The sequence below is a fragment of the Canis lupus genome, chromosome 5 (genome assembly GCF_003254725.2).
Source record: "Canis lupus dingo isolate Sandy chromosome 5, ASM325472v2, whole genome shotgun sequence".
Classification (NCBI taxonomy): Eukaryota; Metazoa; Chordata; class Mammalia; order Carnivora; family Canidae; genus Canis; species Canis lupus.
Genome location: NC_064247.1, coordinates 76,570,328 through 76,594,972, shown reverse-complemented (window position 1 = coordinate 76,594,972; position 24,645 = coordinate 76,570,328). Strand labels below are relative to the sequence as shown.

The 24,645-nt window shown below is 47.2% G+C and overlaps 1 protein-coding gene and 1 long non-coding RNA gene across 4 annotated transcripts in view; one reads left to right on the top strand and one right to left on the bottom strand.

Annotated features, from left to right (window-relative positions):
- Nucleotides 1–2,231: 2,231 nt before the first annotated feature.
- On the bottom strand, nt 2,232–14,087 carry LOC112646629 (uncharacterized). The gene is made up of 2 exons (XR_003127756.1): nt 13,975–14,087; nt 2,232–2,505 (listed from the first exon to the last, which is right to left on the bottom strand). It is a non-coding gene; the product is annotated as an uncharacterized LOC112646629 (long non-coding RNA).
- A 290-nt stretch (nt 14,088–14,377) lies between these two features.
- The window catches only part of ST3GAL2 (ST3 beta-galactoside alpha-2,3-sialyltransferase 2), a 50,666-nt gene continuing 40,398 nt past the window's right edge, over nt 14,378–24,645 (top strand). For 2 of the 3 annotated variants that reach the window (XM_035716097.2, XM_035716095.2), the window contains exon 1: nt 14,895–15,122. The gene's annotated coding sequence lies outside the window, so the exon portion shown is untranslated. Of the gene's footprint in view, nt 14,553–14,894; nt 15,123–24,645 lie in introns of those variants that run through there. The other variant, XM_035716096.2, reaches the window with a different exon arrangement.

Sequence of the window (24,645 nt, the reverse complement as noted above, 5' to 3'; positions counted from 1 at the left end):
GACTCCGAGCTCTTTATTGCCCTTTATTGCCGGGGTACCCAGATCTGGTGAGGGCCGCGCTTTCCTAAAGGGCGTGCGCGTTCAGATCGAGAAGGGAGGTGAGGCGAGAAGGCGGCTCCGCTGCTCAGCAAAACTACAATTCCCAGAGGAACGAATGCGTCTTAAAGACACAGCCTCGGTTTCAGGCGCTTGAGGTTCCAAGTTTAAGGGTCTGTTTGGTCCCCCAGCCCGGACCAGGGGCAGCTGCTTTTCTCGGAGGAAACTAAAATCCTTTGAGGGGTAAAATAAATAATAACAGCTGTTGCCGGATCATAAGCGGCTCCTACCGGATTGGCGTTTGGCTGGTGCTTTTCGCGGGTTTTATCAGTCGGGCGCTTCCGGAAGAAACTTTCCAGCTCTGCAGTCGGAAGGGCATCTGCGGAGCTTTTGGAAAAGTTGTGCCTTGTCTGTACCGAAAAGTTGGAAACACCTTTTCTCTAGGGGACATCCATGCCATGGAATACTATGCAGCAATTAGAAAGAAGGAAGTAAAACTGTGTTACAGTAGGGAGCAGCGTTAGGGGGGGAGGCAAGTTGTAGAGGAAGCAGGTCCTGTCAAAAATAATGTGTATGGACACAGTTTCCGTAACAGGAGGGAGATTGCTAGGGATGGGCCAGGAGAACTTGAGTTTCATCGCTATTGTTTGGATTTTTCTTGCAACAGTATGCCTTCCAAATCTACCGTCTCGTCTGGGTAGGGAGCCTGAGGCCTTGGCATCAATCTCAAAGGAGACGAGGGACCCTGCTCCAACTCTACGTAACCTTAGCCAGTCACTTGGCTACTCTGTCTCCTTGTCACCATCTGTAACACAGGTTAATAATAGTATCAAATGCCTGAGATGGTTGTGAGGATAAGCTCCATTCTTGACTGGTAGTAAATGCTCAAAAGATATTAACCATTAATAGGATTATTTTTATTCTTCTTCTCGCTTTGCTTCATTAAAGCAGGGTCTTTGGTTTGCCCATGATTGTATCCTCAGTCCCCAAAACAGTGCCTAGAACATTGTAGGTGGTTAAAACGATTTGTCAAATGAATGCATAACCAACGATTCCCTACTCAGTCCCCACTACCCTGCCTCCTCCCCTAAATCTCTCTCCTTCCCTTGGTCTTCTCCCCCTGACGTTGTTCCCCCCTCTTCACTTGGCCCCACTTCAGTGCCTGTCCTTTTTCTGTGAACCTAGGAAGCCTCCAGGGAAGTGATAAGCTGTCTCCCACTGCTGCTGTTCTCAGCAATGCAGATCCCCGCTCTGCAGTGGAGTGGAAGGCAGGGATGCCTACAACGACGGCTTTGGCAGGGGCTCAAGGACAACGGTGTGCACCAAGGAGCTCAGAGAGAGACAAAGGAGTCACCCCACTTCCCAGGGCAGGCATGCTGAGGGGGGAGCTCCAAAGTCACTCTAGAATTCCCTGGTCTGAGTACCAAAGATACTCAAGGAATATGTTTAATAAGATGAAGCCCTCGGTGCAATCTGTCAGCAATAGACAGAACAACATGTAGCTCCCACTGTCTGGGGTAGACAGACTCATAAAAATAAAAGTTCCAGGGGTGGCCCAGGTGGCTCAGCAGTTTAGCGCCACCTTCAGCCCAGGGCCTGATCCTGGAGACCTGGGATGGAGTTCCACGTTGGGCTCCCTGCATGGAGCCTGTCTCTGCCTCTCTCTCTCTCTCTCTTTCTCTTTCTCTCTCTCTCATTAATAAATAAATAAAATTTTAAAAAATAAATAAAAAATAAAAAGTTCTGAAGCTATAATCTAAGAGTATAGTGGGTAAACACAAGGGTGTGAAATCAGAAAATCAGACAAATGCTACCTAGTTTCTTTTTCTTTTTTTTTGCTACCTAGTTTCTATTACTTTACTGTGTGAGCAAGACACTCAACCTCTCTGAGCCTCAGTTTCTTCGTATGAGAAGATAATAGTATTTGCCTAATCAGTTTGTTGGGAGGATTATGTGCTAATGCACACAAAAGGGTTAGCACAGTGTCTAGCCAGAGGAGGCATCCAATTGCCTCATTAAATGCTGCCAGAGTGTGAGGGCCTAGGTCCAGGAGGGCTTCTTTGAGGAGGTGCAATCTGCAGGGCCCTAGATGAGATGTATCCCAGATGCTGGTAGCAGAAATACCTCTGGGAACCAGGACTACCCACAGGGATAGCTGAGGTTAGGTTCCCTAGATACAGAGTCCGAGACAGCAATTCTTTTGCAAGTGATTTATTAGCAGTGAGGGAAGCAGGATAGGGCAGGGGAAGAAGCCAAGCAAAGATGTCTAGCCTCAATCTGATCCTACAGTGAGCTCTAAAGCATAAAAATGCAACACAAGATTTATTCCTCTCAGAAGCAAGGGAGCTGGACTTCATACCCCACTTCAGTCATTCACAGGCTGTGGGTGCCTGGGAGGCTGGGACAACAGGAGCATAATCTCCCAGGTGCATCTGGATGAAGCAGCTTAGGTGGACTGAGGACAATTCTCTGGAGAAGGGTGAAACTCTGAGTCATTAGCTGCCAACACAATAACTAAGAAAAGTAGAGAATGGGTGCACAATTGCTGTAAAGGGGTGTAACCCACAACATTTACTACAGGAAGAGTAACAAAGAGATGGGAACTAGTTGAAGAAAATAGAGTTTATTAAACTCTTCTACTGGGTCTTCCAAGGGAAAAAATAAAGCCATTGGTATGGTTTTTAAAAATTATTTTTTTAGGGGCTCCTGGGTGGCTTAGTCAGTTTATGGTTTGCCTTGGGCTCAGGTCATGATTTCTAGATCCTGAAATCAAGCCCCACATTGGGCTCCCTGTTCAGTGGGGAGTTTGCTTCTCCCTCTCCCTCTGCCCCTCCTCTTTGGTGATCCACTCTCTCTCAAACAAACAAACAAATAAAAGTGTTTTTTAAAGGTTTATTTATTTGTTTGAGAGAGCACGCCTGTGTGTACATGAGCAGGGGAAGTGGCAGAGGCAAAGGGGGAGAATCTCAAGCAGACTCCCCACTGAGCCAGGCAGAGAGTCTCAATCTCACAACCCTGAGATCATAACCTGAGCCAAAATCAAGAGTCCGACATTTAACCAACTGTGCCACCCAGATATCCCATGTGTTTTAATTTTTTAAAGTTTTTTTTAAAGGAAAAAATAAGTAAAAATTAAAACACAGACTTGATATAATAAACAATGAACCCTTCTGGAGAGCTTTTAAGTGTACTTCATCATTAAGTGGACCCTCTTCCCCAAAGCCTGACCACTGCCATTCATAAATATCTTGTGCAGTCCTTTCCAAAGAATGCTTCTGTAAGATATTAGCCAGCATTGCAGCAGAGGGGGTGTAGATCCATTAAAAAAAAGTCGACACACAAAAAAAGTGGACAGGCTTATTTTCTTCTCACAATTTTAAGAAACCAATATATCGGATAAACAAAAGATAGTATTTCAGGGTGCCTGGGTGGCTCAGTTGGTTAAGCGTCTGCCTTCAGCTGAGGTCATGATCCTGGGTACCTAGATGGAGGCTTGTGTTGGGCATCCTGCTTAGTGGGGAGTCTGCTTCTCCCTCTACCCTCTGTTCCTCCTGCCTCCAGCTTGCACTCTCACTCTCTATTTCTTTTTTTTTTTTAAGATTTATTTATTTATTTATTTATTTATTTATTTATTTATTTATGATAGACAGAGAGAGAGAGAGAGAGAGGCAGAGGCACAGGAGGAGGGAGAAGCAGGCTCCATGCAGCGAGCCTGACGTGGGACTCGATCCCAGGACTCCAGGATTGCGCCCTGGGCCAAAGGCAGGCGCTAAACCGCTGAGCCACCCAGGGATCCCCTCACTCTCTCTTTCAAATAAATAAATCTTTTCTTTTTTTTAATGTAGCATATCTATGCAATGAAGTAGTATTCAGTCATAAGAAGAATGAAATATGGACACGTTATAACGTGAATGAGCCTTGAAAATATTATGCTAAGTGAAAGAAGCCAGACATGAATGGCCCCATTTTGTAGGATTCTATTTATATGAAATTTATATGAAATAAATATCTTGTGCAGAAATAATACTGCACAAGATATTTATGAATGGCAGTGGTCAGGCTTTGGGGAAGAGGGTCCACTTAATGATGAAGTACACTTAAAAGCTCTCCAGAAAGGGTTCATTGTTTATTATATAGGATAGTGAATCCATAGAGACAGAAAATAATGGTTGCCAGGGGCTAGGAGGAGGGAGCATGAGGCATAGTTGCTTAATGGGTACAGGATTTTCTTTTGGGATAATGAAAATGTTTTGAAACTAGATAGAGTATTGGTTATAAAGCATTATGAATGTACTAAATACACTGAATTGTGTGCTATAAAATGGTTAATTTCTGGGTGCCCCCTCCAAGAAAATTAAATTAAAATTAAGATACCAAAATAGTTAATTCTATGTTATGTGATTCTCACCTCAATTTAAAAAAACAATAACAGGGACGCCCAGGTGACTCAGCGGTTAAGTGGCTGCCTTTGGCTCAGGGCGTGATCCTGGAGACCTGGGATCGAGTCCCACATCGGGCTCCCTGCATGGAGCCTGCTTCTCCCTCTGCCTGTGTCTCTGCCTCTCTCTGTGTCTCTTATAAATCAATAAATAAAATCTTTAAAAATAATAAAAATAAATTAAAAAACAATAACAACAAGCTCTGCGCACTTGTTGCTAATGAGGCGTCACTGCTGCCAGGCCTTCTCACTGAACAAAGGTAGAGGAAAAAAATCGTATATGGATGGGGAACCTTGAACCTTATCTAATGCATAAAGCATTTCATATGCAGGTTGGGGAATCCTCCTCCTATAGGGGAGCATCTCACAGGACCTGAACACCTTTGAGAAGCCTGTTCCAGTGTATGGAATATTGATGGCGAATGGTTCCCTTGAAATCCCTAGGGCACCATGGATGGGGTATTAATGGAAGGATGACTTCTATTTTAGTAATTTTCTTCTCCTTTTTCTTTAAAAATTATGTATTCATTTATTTATGATAGTTACACAGAGAGAGAGAGAGGCAGAGACACAGGCAGATGGAGAAGCAGGCAAGGAGCCTGATGCAGGACTCAGTCCCTGGACTCTGGGATCATGACCTGAGCCAAAGGCAGACACTCAACCACTGAGCTACCCAGGTGCCCCCAAAAACCTTGATATTTTTTATGGTGTCGGCCAGAGTGCTTTACTAGATCTCAAGCTCCTAGAAGGGAGGGTCCAATTTTTCAAATTCAGAGTGCCTCCCACTGTGTTTTATACATAAGGACTAGGTAGTGCATATTATATATGAATGACCTTGGACGAGTCACTTAACCTCCTCGAGCTGCCTGCCAATTCAGTTCTGCCAGAGACCAAGAAATAATTTCATTAATTTAATCAATATTTCTTGAAGGTCTGTTTAGACCTACAAAAGCCAGTCCCCTGCTCTCTAATAGTTTGTTATCCATTGAGATAATGATAAACAAAAGACACCATCAGTTGGAATGTCTTCAATATATTTATTTAATCTTTAATTTGGATCATTAACATATTTATTTATGTATTTATTTGAGGGAGAGTGTGAGCAGGGGGAGAGGTCACAGCGGGAGAGGGGGAGAGAGAATCCCAGACTCCCCACTGAGTAGAGCCCAATAAGCTCTATCTTAGGACCCTAAGATTATGACCTGAGCCAAAACCAAGAGTCAGATGCTTCACAGACTGAGCCACCCAAGCACCACAAGTATAGATCACTTTCTTTTTTTTTTTTTTATATAGATCACTTTCAATCTTTGCTCTTTCAATGTAACAAATAGCCATCTCTGTAAGTAACTAAGAAAATGTGTAAATAAGATACTTTCTTACAAATTGCTGTGTCAGGGTCTGCCAGAGTGGCTCAGTGGTTGAGTCTGCCTTTGGCTCAGGGGTGATTCTGGAGACCTGGGATGGAGTCCCACGTCGGGCTCCCTGCATGGGGCTGCTTCTCCTTCTGCCTGTGAATCTGCCTCTCTCTCTCTCTCTCTCTCTGTTTCATGAATAAATAAATAAAATCTTTTTTAAAAATATTACTGTGTCAAATGGTGTGTATGTGTAATCTGAAGATATTACCAAGTTACTCTTCTTAGAGGTTGTACCAATTTCCAGTCACACTGGCAGCAGCTATGAATCCTGTGCCGCACACTCTTGCCAAGATAGTTATCAAGCTTTTTGGTCTTTGCCAATCTGATAGGTGAAAAATGATATTTCAGTGTGGTTTTAATTTGCATTTATTCTATGAAGAGTGAAGCTCAGAAGATAATGGTTGATGAGGATGTGGAAAATGGAAAACCTTGTCACTGTTGTGGGAATATAAAATGGTACAGCCATTATGGAAAATATTATGATGGTTCCTAAAAAAATTAAAAACATAATTGTCATATGATACAGCAGTTCCACTTCTGGGCATATATATAAAATAATTGAAAGCAAAGACTTAAAGAGAGTTGTATACTCATGTTCACAGTGGCTTTATTACAATAGCCAACAGAAGGAAGTGACCCAAGTGTCAATTGACAAATAAATGGATAAAATGGGGAATATACAGACAATAGAATATTATTCTGCCTAAAAAAGGAAGGAAGTCCTGACACATGCTACAATGTGGATGAACATTGAGGACATTATGCTAAGTGAAAAGAGCCAGACACAAAAAGACAAACACTGTCCTCATGCTGATATGACTTCATAGTCAAATTTATAGAGATGGAAAGTAAAATGGTGGTTGTCAGGAGCCGGGGGGAGGGGGAAATGTGAGGAGTCATTGTTTAATGGGTACAGAACTTTTCAGTTTTGCAAGATGAAAAGAGCTCTGTGGATAGATGGCAGTGATGGTTGCACAATGTGAATGTTACTTAATACCACTGAACTGTAAAAAAAAAAACAAAACCACTGAACTGTATACTTAAAAATGGTTAAGGTGGTAAAGTTCATGTTACATATATTTTACCACAATTTTTTTAAAAACTGAAGATCTGCATCTTTTCATATCAGAGTCATTGTGGGGTTTTTTTTGGTGAACTGTTTATATAATTTTTACATTTCCTATGGGTTTCTTGGTATTTTTACTGATTTACAAAAGCACTTTATATTAGTTCTTCACTTTTTAATATAAATTGCAAAAATGTCTCCCTTTTTAAAAAATTTTATTTATTTTTTCATGAGAGATCGAGAGTCAGAGACATAGGCAGAGGGAGAGGCATGCTTCCAGCAGGAAGCCCAATGCGGGAGTTGATCCAGGACCCTGGGATCAGGCCCTGAGCTGAAAGCTGATGCTCAACCACTGAGCCACCCAGGCATCCCCCCCCCTTTTTTTCTTTTTTATTATTTGTAAAAGATTTTATTTATTTATTCATGAGAGACACAGAGAGAGAGAGAGAGAGAGAGAGAGGAAGAGACACAGGCAGAGAGAGAAGCAGGCCCCATGCAGGGAGCCCAATGCGGGACTCAATCCCGGGCCTCCAGGATCACCACCACCACCACCCCACCCCCCACCAAGGCGCCAGGCCACCTTTTTTGTTGTTGTTGTTTAAAAGGAGCTGCCCGGGGATGCCTGGGTGGCGCAGCGGTTTGGCGCCTGCCTTTGGCCCAGGGCGTGATCCTGGAGACCCGGGATTGAATCCCACGTCGGGCTCCCAGTGCATGGAGCCTGCTTCTCCCTCTGCCTGTGTCTCTGCCTCTCTCTCTCTGTGACTATCATAAAAAAAAAAAAAATTAAAAAAATAAAAGGGGCTGCCCTTTTTTCCTTTCCTTTTTTTTTTTTTTAAAGATTTTATTTATTTATTCATGAGAGACACACACACAGAGAGAGAGGAAGAGACACAGGCAGAGAGGGAAGCAGGCCCCATGCAGGGAGCCCAATGTGGGACTCAATCGCAGGTCTCCAGGATGCCCCCCCCCCCCACCAAGGCGCCAGGCCATCTTTTTTTTGTTGTTGTTTAAAAGGGGCTGCCCTTTTTTTCCTTTCCTTTTTTTTTTTTTTTTTAAGATTTTATTTATATATTTGACAGAGAGAGAGACAGCACGAGCAGGGGGAGTGGCAGGCAGAGGGAAGAGGGAGAAACAGGCTCTGCAGAGACTAGGACCTTTGGATCATGACCTGAGCCATAGGCAACCTGAATCACCCAGGTACACTCCCTCTCATTTTCTATTAACTCGGTTTTTGTTGTTGGTGGTTGGTTTTAGCTAAGTATGGGGTAGAGATCTTACTAAAAGATGTTTAAACCATTTTATTACGGAAAACTTCAAACACATACAAAAGTAGAAAAAAAAATGTTATAATGAACCCCAAATAACCATCATCCCCTTGCTCCAACAATGATCAATTCCGTCAACCTTGTGTCTATACCTCCACCCAGCCCTGGATTTTTTGAAGCAAACCCCAGACATCTTATTATCCCATAAATATGATTTCCGTGTATATTATTAAATGAGGTCTCTTAAACAAACAAAAACTAACCACAGCGTCATTAGTACACCTAAAATTAATAACAATTGCTTAATATCCAATGGTCAGTGTTCAAATTTTCCCTATTCTAAAACAACTTTTTTTTTTCAGTTTGTTTGAATAAAGTCCATACATTGTAATTGGTTAATAGGGCTTTTAAAATTTATAGATTCTCTTTTCTCTCTCTCTCTCTCCCTCTCCCTCTCCCTCTCCCTCCCTCTTTTTAATTTTCAAGGTATTCAGAGAACAAGCTGAGTCATTTGTCCTGCATGGTTTTTCACTGCATTTTGTTGATTACATCTTCCATGGTTTCAAGTAACTTGTTCCTCTAATACCAGCATATCTGTACATTGGTGTTGTCAGCTTTGAGATAATTTCTCTCTTCAGCACTGCTTTAAGAGTATTATACTTCCATACTTCTTCAAATGAAGCTCCTCGTTTTTGTTTTTCTTTTTTTTTCTTTTTTTTTTTTTTTTTTTTTTTCTCGTTTTTGTTTTTCATGACACTGAAAGCTATTGGTGATTTTTACCTTGATCCATTCAGTGTTGACATAATATTTTAGCAAAAGGTTCCCCAATTGTCCCTGCACCCCTATATAGTAATTCACCTTTTCTCCCACTTATTTGAGGATATCTCTCTCCTATATGCCAGTTTTCCTTAAGTATTTAAGCTTTTTTTTTCTTTTTTTTTTTAATATAATATTTTTTTTTTTTAAAGATTTTATTTATTTATTCATGATAGTCACAGAGAGAGAGAGAGAGGCAGAGACACAAGCAGAGGGAGAAGCAGGCTCCATGCACCGGGAGCCCGATGTGGGATTCGATCCCGGGTCTCCAGGATCGCGCCCTGGGCCAAAGGCAGGCGCCAAACCGCTGCGCCACCCAGGGATCCCAAGCTTTTTTTTTTTTCTATGGTATTTGAGTAATTTCTAGACCAGTAGGTCTGTGTCACTGACCTATCATACTATTTTAAGAGTAGGCTTTATAATATGCTTAATATCTGAGAGGGCCAACACTCTTTACTACTGTTAGTTTCTTTTTTAAGATTTTATTTATTTATTCATGAGAGACACACCGAGAGAGAGGCAGAGACACAGGCAGAGGGAGAAGCAGGCTGCATGCAAAGAGCCTGATGTGCGACTCAATCCAGGAATCCGGGATCACGCCCTGAGCCAAAGACAGGCGCTCAACCACTGAGCCACCCAGATGTCCCTATTGCTAATTTTTAAAAAATTTTATCTTGCTTGTTATTTTTCCAAATAATTTTTAAAAGATTATTTATTTATTTATTTATTTATTTATTTATTTATTTATTTATGATAGACACAGAGAAGAGAGAGAGAGGGAGAGAGAGGGAAAGACACAGGCTGAGCCACCCAGGGATCCCCCTCCAAATAATTTTTTAAAGATTGTATTTGTTTATTCATGAAAGACACAGAGAGAGGGGCAGAGATATAGGCAGAGGGAGAAGCAGGCTCCCTGCGGGGAGCCCAATGTGGGACTTGATCCCAGGACCCCAGGATCATGATCTGAGCCAAAGACAGATGCTCAACCACTGAGCCACCCTGGTGCCCCTCCGAATAAGTTTTAAAAATCAATTTATCTAGGGATCCCTGGGTGGCGCAGTGGTTTGGCGCCTGCCTTTGGCCCAGGGCGCGATCCTGGAGACCCGGGATCTAATCCCACATCGGGCTCCCGGTGCATGGAGCCTGCTTCTCCCTCTGCCTGTGTCTCTGCCTCTCTCTCTCTCTCTGTGACTATCATAAATAAATGAAAATTTAAAAAAAAATCAATTTATCTACTTCGTGATCCCATCTCCCAAAAAATGAACAAAACAAACAAACAAAAAACCTGCTGGTACTTGTACTGGAATCACATTAAACTTATGTATTAACTTGATTTATTTTGGATAGACTTCCTACCTAAGATCGTATTTTTTCCAATCTTTACAACAATTCTAAACAATGAAGTCTTCTTTTATTATTATTATTATTATTATTATTATTATTATTAATTATTATTCTCATTTTATAGTTGAAGGAATTGTGTAACTTGCTCTGGGTCACACACAGCATAAAAGGGGTGGGAATTGCCAGATTGGTCTGACTTTAAGCTTCTGTTCCCCAAACTCAGGGAGGGAGGGAGCCAGCTCCTCTTTGTGCCTTGCTACTTAGTAGCTGTCTGCCTCCAAAGCCCTGTGCTGTCATCTGCCATGTTCCAACTCCCAAATTCCTGTTCCACTGTCTCTCTTGCACTGGACAGTTCACTGGCAAAACTAGGCTTTTCAATGAATGATTCAAATCCAAATGCTCCACTGAGGCAGTTGGGGAGAACCTTCTCGAAGAAGGAAAACTCAAAGTTTTCAGACAGACAGAATTTGGACTGGGGGAGGGGATGGGAAAGCAGAACCACAAGAGGAAAATGGGTGAAACCAATTTGACATCTAATTGGGAGGTGGTAAGGGTGATGGTGAGGGTTTCTGTTGGAGTTGAGGTAGAGAGAGGGTCCCTCTGTCCTGCCCATGAAAAGGCATCTTAGGGGATCCCTGGGTGGCTTGGCGGTTTGGCGCCTGCCTTCGGCCCAGGGCGTGATCCTGGAGTCCCGGGATCGAGTCCCACATCAGGCTCCTGCATGGAGCCTGCTTCTCCCTCTGCCTGTGTCTCTGCACCTCTCTCTCTCTCTGTGTGTCTCTCATGAATAAATAAATAAAATGTTTAAAAAAAAAAGAAAGAAAAGGTATCTTAGTTCTCCTTGAATCATCTGCCAAAAGAGATTTGGGAGATAGATATAAACTCAAAAAAATTTCATATACCTTCTGCAGGTGAGGGAATGTTGTCATTGCACATGACTCAGGCACTGAGACCAATCTGCTTTAGGAAGGGCCTGGCAGCTGGTTGTATAGGCAGAGCATGAGGTTGCATGAGGATTACTTAGGCTCCACTGGCCTGCGATAGAGACACAAATCTTTAAAGAAACAGAGAGGCATTCCAGAGAGGCATTCCAGAGAGGCATTCATTTTAGTCAAGGTCCAAAGCCTCTGGTGGCCACTTTTCGACTTGCCCAGGGACCTAGGAATAACTTGCTTTTTGGCTCTCAGTAGATGGGTGGAAGTCTAGATAACCTGGGCCCTGGGAACTCAGTGTACCTACCCCCTTTGTCAAAAATAAACAAAGCCTGACACTAAGGTGGTAAGGACAGATTTGAACCAGGAATATACTACTGCAATAAGGAAGAGGGTCCGATGTGAACTGAACTCATTTTCTATTTGTACAGGTGACTGCGCATTTTATTTTTATTTTTTAGATTTTATTTATTTATTCATGAGAGACAGACAGAGAGAGGCACAGATACAGGCAGAGGGAGAAGCAGGCTCCATGAGGGAAGCCCAATGCGGGACTCGATTCCGGGACTCTGGCATCATGCCCTGAGCCAAAGCCAGACGCTCAACCACTGAGGCACCCAGGTGCTCTGGTGCCTGGGCATTTTAAAGAGAGAATGAGGGAGATTGGAGGAATGAGGAGATTGAACCAGGGACTCCATAGAGTCAGGGAAGTGAAAAATGACAAAGGATTAGTCAGTGTAAATGCTTAGGCCAGCTGTGTCTGTTAGCTGGCAATTATGGAAGTTAGGATTCTATCTTCCCATGGATACTGGGAGACAGAGGCCCTATTCTTCCTGACGATTACATTTCAAAGGAATGGGTTTCAGGTCCTTAGGAAAAGCAGACCAGAGCTGTAGGAGATACATATACATCTCAAAGGGACAGAAGGAGTCACAGTTGCAAAACCTTTGTAGTAAATGCTTAAGTTGGAGTAGTCTCTTATCTTTAGGTGTTGGCTAAAGCAAACAGTAAATTCTTTCCCAGCAGGCCTGAGCTTTATCTGGCCTGCACTTTAGTAGAGCTAGGGTCATCCTAGGTAAATGGCTTTGAGTTGTTAGAAACTATATTATGGTGTTTAAGTCTTTAATGTGCGGGAAGGAGGATGGATGAAATCATTTGTGGTGAGGAGTGTAGTTTTTATAGGCCAAGGTTGAGGCCTATTGGAGAACAGAACTCAGAGGAACCTGGCTTGGGTTTGGTCAAGCAGTGAATCTTTATCACCTGACAACTGGGAGATTCTAGGATTGTGTCTGTGGTGTGATGGTCACCAAACTTTGTCTTCAGGGGTTTATAGTTCCCCAGAACATCAGGACAGCAGGTGGGAAGGAGAAGCTCACCTAAGAGGTCAGGAAGCCACCTCCCCACCTCTCACTACCCTAGCCTGTTTTTATTATTTATTTTTAAAAGATCTTATTTATTTATTTGGATGAGAGAGAAAACAGGATTGGGAGGAGAGGGACAAGCAGACTCCCACTGAGCAGGGGGCCCAGTGTGGGGCTTGATCCCAGGACCCTGAGATCCCAACCCGAGCTGAAGTCAGATGCTTAACGGACTGAGCCACCCAGGCGCCTCCCCAGCCTGTTTTAGGTCCTAGCGGCCCAGAGGTAATGGATTCTACTAAACCCACAATACTCCCAGTTGAGATCACACCCCTTGGCTTACATCTACGAGGGAGGGGAGAGCGTGGAGGGTGGAGTCAGCGCGAGGTGTACCTCAGCTGCCGCCCTTGGCGACAGAAAACCTTCCCAGCTTTAAAACAAACAAACAAACAAACAAACAAACAAACAACAACAAAAAACATCAAGGGGGGATCCCTGGGTGGCTCAGCGGTTTAGCGCCTGCCTTTGGCCCAGGGCACGATCCTGGAGTCCCAGGATCGAGTCCAGCGTCGGGCTCCTGGTGCATGGAGCCAGCTTCTCCCTCCTCCTGTGTCTCTGCCTCTCTCTCTCTCTCTCTATGTCTATCATAAATAAATAAATAAATCTTAAAAAAAAAACATCAAGGGCTAAAGTCTGAAACACCTTTCCGTCAGATGGTCCACGTCGTATTTTTCTTTACAGGATGAACTGATTTGTTTATTTTTTTTTTATTTTTTATTTTTTTATAAATTTTTATTTATTTATGATAGTCACACAGAGAGAGGGAGAGAGAGGCAGAGACACAGGCAGAGGGAGAAGCAGGCTCCATGCACCGGGAGCCCGACGTGGGATTCGATCCAGGGTCTCCAGGATCACGCCCTGGGCCAAAGGCAGGCGCCAAACCGCTGCGCCACCCAGGGATCCCCGAACTGATTTGTTTATTGATCACAATTACAAAGAGCACTTCTGTGCTAAACTACGCTAGGACCCTGCCTTTCATGGCCTGGCTCTTCAGAGGCTAATATTCCGCAGCAGGCCTAACCGTGAAGGACAAAGCCAGAAGTCCAGCAAACAAAGAGCAACAGCAGTAGCAGTTCTCAAAGTGGTTCCCCAGGCCATCAATCTCACCTGGCATAGTGTCAGAAATGCAAATTCCCAGGGACACCCTAGAGTCAATGAAACAGAAACTGCGAGTGGGGGCCAGCGATACTTGAGCAAGCTCTCCAGGAGACTCTGATACACGCCAAAGTTTGAGAACCACTGACCTACAGTACAGGCTCCCGCTCTGCCAGAGTCGAAGCTTGGAGGGTGAAAGTGCGGTCGACCCGGGGCTTCATCAAGGGTTTGAGTTCGGCTTGGAAGTTGGAGAAAGGACTTGATAACAGAAGACATGGAAACAATATTTAAAACGTGTGCGTCTTACCCTAAACAGTAGGGGAGCTAAGAGCATCTGACCAAAAAGAAAAAAAAGAGAGAGAGAGAGAGAGAGAGAGAGAGCGAGAGTGCGACTGGAATGAGGTGCTCCGGGAAACCCACAGTCCCTCGGCTCCTTTCCCCGGGTGGGGAAGACCCCACGCCCACGCCCACGCCCACGCCGCTCCGGGAGCTCCTTCTCCTCCCGCCCGAGCGCAGAGGCCCCACCGCGGCTCCTCCGGCTTGCGGAGCCCGGCACAAAGCCAAGCGGGTCTCAGGTCGTGGCTCTCCGGGAGCGCGAGTGGGAACTGTACCCGGGGCGCCGTTCGGGGGCCCGGAGGCTTCCCCTTCAGCCGGGCTCGGCCGCAGCTGGCCACAGCCACGTCTCAGAGGCATCCAGGGCTCATCCGCACCTCCCTGGGGACTCCAGGTATTCAACCCGAACCGGGGGCACCGCAGACCCCACGTCCTCAGTTTCAGACGCCGGGAACCCAGCCTTCGGGGAACCGAGATTTCCCATCCCCCCTCTGCCGACCCCACCTCCTGCACGGTAGACGCCCCCCCGGCCCCGGCCGAACTACAAAGCCCACAATCCCTAGGGCGCGCGCGCTGTCTTCCGGGAGCTGTAGTCCTAGATGTGAGACACCCCTAGCGGCCCAGGGCCGCCTGCACTCCATATCCCAGCAGGCCCGCGCGCGTGCGGGTGGAGGAGGGAGGGGAGAGACGGAGAGGATGTGAATGGGGAGGGGGCAGCCGCCCCCTTCCCCCACCCTTCCCTTCGAGCCGGGCTGGGGTGGGGGGAGGGGCCGGGCTGAGGCGGCGGCGGCGGCTCGCTCCGGGAGGGCAGAGCCGGCAAGGGCGGGACTGGCCTGCTGCGGGCGGACGGGGGAGCCGCGGAGCTAACGGGTCCGGACGTCGCCAGCGGCGGAGCTTTCTGCACGGGCGGAGGCGGCGGCAGGAGCGGCAAGCATGGCCCGCGCGGCGCCCGGCGCTGACTGAGGTGCGCGGGCGGGATGAGGGCGGGCGGGATGCGGGGCGCCCCGGGCCGCTGGCTGCCCGAACCCCTTGCGCGCGGGCAGCTGGCTCGGCCCAGCGGCCCAGACCGGCCCGGTCCACCCCGGCAACTTCCCCGGGGTCGGAGCTCTGGGTGCCCCCAGGGAAGCGGGGTCCGCCTGTCTTGGCCTCAGTCCCCATCCCCGCCTTCTGCTTCTGCACCTCAAGCCGTTCCACTCCTTGATGGCAGCCCCCAGCCCCAGCTCTGGGAAGCGTCCCCTGCCCCAGTCCCGACTTCCTGCCCCCTGGCTGGTTCGTCCCCCCAAGCCCCGCGCGCTCCTGGCCTCTGAGCCCCTGGAGACCCCTGCCTCGCTCCTCTTGGCCACAGGCTGTCTGCACCATCAGCACCTCTCTCCTCTTTCCCCTACTTGGCACTGCCCCCTGGCCACCCCCAATGGCCCAGTTCTCTCTGATAAATCTAACAGCTTGACCTCCTTTCCACTTTGGAGAAACTGAGGCATGACAGTAAACCAGGAACTTGGTCAAGGCCATGCCCCAGTCCTTTGGGGGCTGGCCTGAGACCGTGCTTTGGAATGGAAGTCATTTTTCTTTCCTCCAGCCATTCCACTGTAACTGGACCAAACTTCCCAAGCCCCCGGCTACATCTCTGGGCTGAGCTCACTTTAGGTTCTCCTTTGGCTTTCCACCACTTCTGCTAACCCGCTCCTCCTTCCCATAGCCCACCTCTGACCCTCTCTGCCTGTAGAGAGTCCCCCACCCATTGCTTTTTTGCTCAAGATAGCCTTTCAATTTCTATTTCTTGTCAACTGCATCCATCTCCCATCTTGTCTCTTGCTTTACAGCTGCGTACAACACCAAATAAGACTCTAAGGTATTGGGAGAATGGGGGAAGAGAAGTGCTGGTGGCAGGAGGGGAGTGGCAGCCTCTTGTAGCCAAAGCTGCTGAGGGGCTTCAGGGCACTCTGAGACCCCTGGGAAATAGTCATTCCTAGCCAGTAACTCACACTGTCATCTTGTCTTTGGGACAATTGTCTAGACGCCAGTTGGTCATTCTTTCCTCTTACTATGCCTGGTGGGCCCTGAAGTCCTTCTGAGATGGAGAGAACTTCCTGCCTTAGTGGAGATGGTGACATAAAAGGAGTCTGGGAGACCACACCCCTAAAACTTATCTGGATTCTGCTGCTAACTTTGGAGGGGGTTGCCAATTCAAGGAAGGATGCCTGCTAGGTGCCCTGAGCACTTTGTGGAGGAAGGTACAGTGTCTGTAGGCGGTGATCTCGAGTTGAGTCGTGGTGTTCAGGATCTGAAGGGAAGAGAACCAGAGCTCTGAATGGTGACACAGAGTTGCCTAATTCAGTTTTTTGTTTTCTAGTCTTCCTTTGGCTAATTTGCCTTTGGCTCGCCCCTTTCCAGCCCAGTCCTCAGTTTCCCTGTGGGAATTTGGGGGAGGGAGGGAGGGAAATCTCTGAGCCACCAGGAAGGCTCGAGGAGGCTCTGAGAGTTTGCTGGGGTCCTGAATGCGCAATCTTGATCTGAACCAGATGGCTCACTGCTTCAGCACCCCCTTTTTTGATCCCTCCCCCTTAGCTGTGAATAGCACGCCTTTAACCTTGTAACTTGAGATTAGAGGAAGGGAAGCCAGGGGGCCAACTGTCTGTGTGTTTATGTCTCCATCTGCACACTCGTGTGCAAGCTTGCCAGGGGCCTCTGGGAGTGACCCTGCCCAGGAATGCATTGTTGTGATGTGCTGTGGCATGTTCATGGCCCTCTAGGAACTTTGTGAGCCCAAACCTATGATAGGGCTGATTTCGAAGTCCCTCAGAAGCACTGTGTGTGGCCATCTTGGGAGCATTTCCCCACATGTCAAGCTCTTGGACCTGAGACATGCCTCAGGGCGAGGATCTCCTTGAGAAAGCTACCTGCGGTTGAGAAGTCCGAAATAGCAGCACTGGGGGTGGATTTCCACAGCTGGTGTTTTTTTTCCCTAGTTATGACAAGAGCAGATCTGAGGAGTAGGGGTCTGGGGAGAGGAGTGGAAAGTGATTCTTTTGACTTCTTTTATGCCACATCCTGCCTTGTGTATTTGTGTACTTGATTTGGGCCCCCTTTGGACTGTGGAAGTTCTTCAGATGTGTCCTTACTTCTGGAATACCATCACCCAGCTTGGTCCTTGGCACATAGTGTTTGGCAAATGCTTGAGTTAAAGCAGCGGGTCATGCCATTAAAGGTTTAGGGCAAGGTTCCTCATACTTGAGCAGGCATCAGAGTCCCCTCAAGAGCTGTTTAAGGCACAGATTGCTGGGCCCCACTCCCAGAGTTTTCTGATTCAGTCAGTCTGGGTGGGGCCTCAAATTTGCATTTCTGCCCAGCTCCACAGAGAGAACACTTTGAGAACTAGTGTCTGTGCTCTAACAGTTGCTTGGGAGATTAATTCAGGCAGATGTAAGTCTTAAACAGGGACTTCCTTCTACCTTGCTTCCCAACCTAGGCTTGTGGCAGCTGCTCTGTATTGGCCTTTGCCTTTCATTCTCATGCTGCCCAGTGTTGACTAGGTTAATGGTAGGGGTGATTGTGGTGCGTGAGCTCGCAGTCCCCTGTAGTAGACACTACCCCATGGTTATTTGAAGGAAGGCCCCACAAAAGCAGAACATTTAGGAACTAAGACTTTGGAAAAGGGAAGGCTGTGTGAATATGGGGAAGCAGACACTGAACCACACCATCATTTGCCCTGACTCTGTCTCTCAGACTGAGCAGGTTGGAGTATTTGCAAGGTGAAGGCCTGCCATGGCTGCGCACTGGACAGGACGCCTGGGAGTTTCTGAAATTTAGAAAAATGGGAGGAATCACTTCCATTGTGCTTTTACTTTGTGAAGCATTTTTTACCTGTTGTTTTTCAGAAGGCTTATAAAGGCAGATACAGATACAGGTGGGGTTACACAGCAAGCCCTAGGACTCCTGATTCCAGCCCTCCAATAGAGCATCTGCTAAACCAGATGCTGGAATAATGGCTGGTGTTATCTGTGTGCTTACTATTAGCCAGGCACCATGCTAGATACCCTCACATGTCAGTTCATCAAATCCTCACAGGAACATTGCAAGTTTGGCATTGTTGTCACTACCTCATAGATGAAGAACTGAGATTTACAGTACTTATGAGACTTGCCCAAACTCAGACAGCTAGTAAATGGAGGATCTGCAATTCCAACTCCAGTCCTTCTCATGGAACACCCCACATTCTTCATCACTTGCTCTCTGTTTAGCCCAGTAATTCTATAATTGTCCTTTGGGTTGTCTGTCCCCAGAGTCTGGTGAATTTTACTGAACCTGAAACTATGCTGGGTTGCTGGTGTTGTGGAGAGGAGAATGACCAGTCACTGTCCTCTAGGAGGAGGCTAAGACCCCAGTGTCTACAGTGGAAGGAGGCAGGGGCAGCTAGTGGCTTATTGGTTTAAAGGAAGCAGAAGCCATCCCCATAAAGGGTTCAAAAAAGGTCTTTGGCAGGAAGAGCTTCAGCAGTGCCTATAGGCTGGAGAGGTGTACAGGCCAATGGGTGCTGAAAAAGGCCATCATGGCACTTATTGGGACTTTTCCCTTTTGGCTGGAACATAGGAAATGTATGTCAAAAAGTACTAAGAAAATCTTTTTTTTTTTTTTTAAGATTTTATTTATTTATTCATGAGAGACACACAGAGAGAGGCAGAGACACAGGCAGAGGGAGAAGCGGGCTCCCCTGTGAGAAGCCTGATGCAGGACCCCAGGATCACTCCCTGAGCTGAAGGCAGATGCTCAACCACTGAGCCACCCAGGCATCCCAGAAAATCCTCTTTTTTTTTTTTTTTAAGAATTATTTATTTATTTATTCGTGATAGACACACACTCAGAGAGAGAGAGAGGCAGAGACACAGGCAGAGGGAGAAGCAGGCTCCATGCCGGGAGCCTGACGCGGGACTCGATCCCGGGACCCAAGATCGCACCCTGGCCAAAGGCAGGCGCCAAACCACTGAGCCACCCAGGGATCCCAGAAAATCCTCTTTGTTTACAAGCAACAGCTTTGCTGACTTTGGCAGGAAAGGACTTCCTTAGAAGATTCTGGGGACTCCCAGAATCAGAGAATGACGCAATACCCAATCCCCTGTAGGGTCTCAGAGTAGGTACAGCAGGAACCAAAGGCCAGCTGACTTCAAGGTACCACTGTCGCCAGGATAAATCTCCTCTAGCCATGCTCAGTAATTTTATCCCCACAGCTTGGGATGGGCATCCCAGGGAGGAAATGTCCTGTTGGCTCAGCCTAGCAGGGAGGCCTGGTGGCATGGTAGGCAGTCCCTCCCGGACTTTCTCTAAAAGTTAAAGTCCCCAGAAGAAGAAGAAATGGTCGCTACAAGAGATCAGTCCAGAAAGCCACTAGAAGAAGACTTGAATTGGCAGGTGGCAAATGGAGCACTTCTAACAAGTTACTGAGCAGGCAAGGAACAGACTGGCAGCAGGATATGGCTGTCATAAGGGGATAAGAAAAGAAGGGAGGGAAGAAATGGAAAACTAGGTAGTTACGGTCCAGATGAGATGTAGTGAAACGGAATTTGGCAGTAGAAATGGAAAAGAAGAGACTGATTCTAGAGAGATTGCAAAAGTAGCTATCATCTTGTGGAACAGACACTTGATTGGCTGGGGTGTAACATTTCAGTGCCTGGGTGATGAGGTTGGTTTCTTGAGCTGACATGGTGGAGTCAGGAGGAGGAAGTGTTTGCAAGAGAAGGTGATGCGCCCTTGCCTCGGAGGGGCTGTACACAGGATGCTGACAGCACATCCGGAACCCTGATGAGGTCATTTCTTCTGACTCCACTCTGCCTGAGGTTTGGGGCCTTACTCCTGAGGAGGTGTGTCCCAAAGCCACAGGAGCCCTGCACATCCGGAAAGCATCTGGGGCTTTGTGGCCCAGGTTGAGCAGGCCTGCATGTCTTCTCTCTCTACCCATGAGCCTGAGGTGGGCTTCTCTTTCCTTCCCCTTCCCTACTCTCAGTTCCCATGCCTCAGCTTCCCTACCACATGTTCTCCAAACCTGAGCCCTTATCAAACCAAAGGGCCTGGCCCACCTCTCTGGGGACTAGTTTTTAGATTGTCTTCCCTTTCTGCTCAGAATGCTTGTTAACAATAAGTCCTTGCTAACTATTAGGGCAGATATCTCCAAGTGACATTTTGGAAGGAGAAGGTCTCAACTTGCTATCTGGGGAAAGCAGGCTTTTCTTCTAGTTATGCTGTGCTCACCAGGGATGCCTGCATGGGTCCCTAACCAGTCATTCTAGAGTACTTCTTGGTGCTGATTTATAAATCATTATTGTAATTACAGCATATTGTCAGTGGAGACTTCATGTTGCCATTACAGATCTTCTGTAAGACTCCAGGGCATAGGCTGGGCTTTGGGCCACCCCAATTTGCTAGCTGAGAACTGGGGAAATTTTTTCTTACAGGAATGGAAGGCAGGGATCAGGGTCTTCTCTGGGGCAGGGCAGAAGGTGCTGTGCCAGAGGGTACTTTATCCCCACAGGTTCTCAGAGAGAAGGTCATCTTCCTGGAGTAAAGAGGACTCCTTCCTTCAGTTCCAGCTATTGGCATTCAAATATATGTGATCTTTTACCATCTATAAGTGAAGTGCATAGTACCATATGTAATAAGGTGAACCAAGGGAGGACAAGGGAAATTTAGAGAAAAATGTCATTTTAATTTTGATATCAATGCTAAATTTTTTGTGTGTGCATAGTAAAACAAAACAAATAGTTTTGATATTGGACATTAAAAACATACTCAAAAAAATAAAAATAAAAATAAAAACATACTCAATCCAGCTTCTTCCTTCAGGGGGACAAGACTCTACAAGTGAGGAAGCCCAGGGAGGGTAAGCCATTTACTGGCTGCTGAGGTGGGAAGGGAGCCAGAGCCAGTGAGTCTGCTGCCCTGAGGGGCTTTGCTTTGTTCTCTGTCCTGTTGTCCTGTTTTTAATCTCTTCCTGGGTTATCATGTTCGCCCATTAGGGTGTCTTTTCTCCTCTTCTCTTCCTCTATCGGATCAGAGTAAGCAACATACCAGAGGGACACTGAAAGTAGTTCCACTTCTGTGTGGTTAAGGGGCAAGGCCCTTCCTGCTCCCAAAAGAGCAGCATTGCAGGGCTTGAGAGAGAGCAGGGGACCCTGAACTGTTGTGACATGACCTAGGGACCCTGGAGAGCAGTCCTAATCCTGCTCTGCCCTTTCTGGAATCCTATAGCCACAAAGTCCTAGCACCGCCAGCAGGCAACATCCTTCCAGCTTGAGCAGATCAGCAGCCTTCTGAGGAAGAAAATCAGCAACAAATGCAAATAGCTAATTGGTCTAGGGGGAGCTGCTCTGGTGAAGAAAAATCAACAAGTTATTTGTATGGCTAAAGGGATTTGGAGGGGTAGTGAAGAGGGGAAGATGAGAGGTGGATTGTAGGAAGAGGCACAGATAGGGGGGCAAGGGGTTGGAGATGCCCCCCTTCTTACCCCTATTACCCCCACAGCTCCACTCCCACACCCTTCTTCCTTCTTTGTAGGCTTTCTTTGGATTGAAAAGGACATTAGTAGAACTTTGAATCCCTCCTGACCAGTGAGTGGAGTTCCCTCCAACACATATTCCCACCCAAGTTCAGTTAAAGACAAAACACCAATCCTTTGATGCTGATGGTGATCTAGAACTGAATCAGGAGGAAATGAAAGTCTGTGAGCCTGTGCTGAGTCCTTTGGCTGTGCAGGTAAAATAGCAGCTAAAGGGAATGAAGCTGTATGGGCAAGGCAAGGGAAGGGAGAGAGCCCCTGAACTCCTACTGGTTCCTCTCTTTCTTGAGTTTTCTACGGAGCCATGCAAGTCTGAGGTTGCCAGGCTGTGAGGGATTTTCCAGGGGTTGACCTTCTTCTGTCCCATCCCAGAGGGCTTGGTGTTTGCCTGGACCCACAGCTGCCTTTTCAGCCTCTGACTTCCTGGGGTCTATGGCATTGCTTAGGAGGAGACCTTAGGTACCACAGGAGAGAACAAAGGTGAGGAGAGGGATGGGAACCCTCTTCCAGGCTCTTTCGGTGGAGTGGAGTCCACATGTTCCTTGGACAGGAAGATGCTGTGAAATGAGAAGTAAACAATTTACATCAAGAAGGTTCAGCCAAAGGCCAAAGTGGCAGCTCTTTGATGAAAGAGTTTCTTCAGTGCGAAGAGTAACTGACCCTAAAGCAGCAGTGGGTAAACTTGTAGGATCAATGGGAGTTTTAATCTCTCTCTCTCTCTCTCTCTTTTTTAAAGATTTTATTTTTTATTTATTTTTTTTTAATTTTTATTTATTTATGATAGTCACAGAGAGAGAGAGAGAGAGGCAGAGACACAGACAGAGGGAGAAGCAGGCTCCATGCACCGGGAGCCCGATGTGGGACTCGATCCCGGGTCTCCAGGATCGCGCCCTGGGCCAAAGGCAGGCGCCAAACCACTGCGCCACCCAGGGATCCCTAAAGATTTTATTTATTTATTCATGAGAGACACAGAGAGAGGCAGAGACACAGGCGGAGGGAGAAGAAGGCTCCATGCAGGGAGCCGGATGTGGAACTTGATTCTGGGACTCCAGGATCACGCGCTGAGCCAAAGGTAGATGCTTAACCACTGAGCCACCCAGGCATCCTGAGTTTTAATCTCTCAATTGACATTTCTTGTGTATAACAAGAAGCTACCTCACCTCCCTTCATATGGGTGAGGTATTTTGAAGGATGTCTTCTTCCACCCAAGCCACCTATCCTAGTAATTCTTACCCATCTGGGATCTGTAGGCCTACCCTGCTCTTTATGCTGTGCAAAACAGGGAACAGCCAGCAGGCTATGATACCTATGAGGCCAAGGCTGAGGACCTCAGAGCCTCAGTTCAAGGGTATTTGGCTTTTCTAGAGGGGAAGCAGCTTATTTGGTGAGGGGGCCTCGTCCATGATTTTCACAGCCCAGAGCCCATTCTATCTGTGTGCATACAGGACCCTTGCTGCCTTTGCTACCACAGTGGCTTGATGCTATGTGACCCAGGGCAAGTCCCTGCCTCTCGCTAGGCCTTGGAGTCTTCATTCAGGAGTACAGAGTTTGAAGGCCTGCTCAGGGACTTGCTCTCAAGCCATCTGGTAGACCCAACAGAAGAACACCATGTCCCGAATGAGGCGGCAGTGCTGGGGGCCTAGGATGCCACTATGTGGTCTGGACACTTAATGGGAATCAGTTTGACCTTTCTTCTAACCTGCTTGAATGCATTAAACAGCAGCCAGCCTGCTCTGGTGTCTCTGGAGAATTTGGGCTCTTGTGGCTGGGAAATCTGTCCCCAGGCCTCCCATTGTCCTCCTCCTTATATTCTAATCTTTGCTCTGATTCTTTCCTGAGTTTAGGCAGAAAAACCATCTTGATCTTTCATCACATTCCTCCCTTACTTCATTGGCCACCGGTTAGGCCTCAGGCCTCGGGGTGGCTGTTTACAGGGTTCCTGTTTCTTTCTTCTCCCAGTTCCCCCTCACCCGCTTATGCCCCGGGCTCTGCTCTAGCCAGGATTTTTTACCCCAAAGCCAGGGTGGGAGGTGAGATCACAGGGTGATGGATCACAGGAGGGGACACATCAGTGGCATGGATCTAGGGCAAATCTGCCAGGAGTTGAGAAGACATTTGGAAGGGGATAGGAGAGGACTTCATAGTAGAGGAGAGAAGGAGGGTAGTGAGGAAAAGGGCACTAAAGGCCTGAGATGAAAGGGCAGGACATGACTCAGGACGTTGAGGAGACTAGTTTGGATCAAGCATAACGCATATTGGATAATTGCCCGAGAAGGGGGGCCAGGATGGAGGGGTCTGGCCGAGAACTAGGCCCCAAGACCCACTGTAGTGAAGGAAGGCACAGGCTTTCTTGCAGGACTGCGCTGGTCACAGAAGGATTGTGCTAGATGGAAGTGTGGGAGGGGTTGTTAATGACTGTTTGCTGTCGATAGGCAGTGAGGCTGCCAAGGGTCAGTCTGATAAGAGGGAAGAGATAGACTCCTTGAGTTTTATACTCCCAACCGCTGCCTTCTCTCAGCTGGCCCCATAGATACTGACAGCCTAGTGTGGCACTGTTCTTGGTCTGTCTCCTCTCCTTCCTGAAATACACAGTTCCTGGCTTCAGCCCAGCTGGGTTTCCCCTGCCTAGCTGGCAGTTCCCGTTCCCAGCTGTGGTAGATGAGGCCTGCACTTGAGGGGGGAGGGGTCAGAACTGGCAAGACCAAGCCAATGCTGAGCCTGACCCTAGGGTGGGAAGCCACCTCAGGTTGGGGTCAGGGCTCTGGTGACTCCCAGACCTGCTTGGTCTATTTTGGTCTCAGGATTACCTTGCCAACCACCTAGTCAGGTCTGGGGCCAAGAGGCATTTGGAGAATCCTTCCTTGGCCCCAAAGTAAAATGGGAGTTCTGGCTGTTTTGCTGGGAGGATTCAGAGATCAGGTCTGATGGGATCTGATGGAATTTG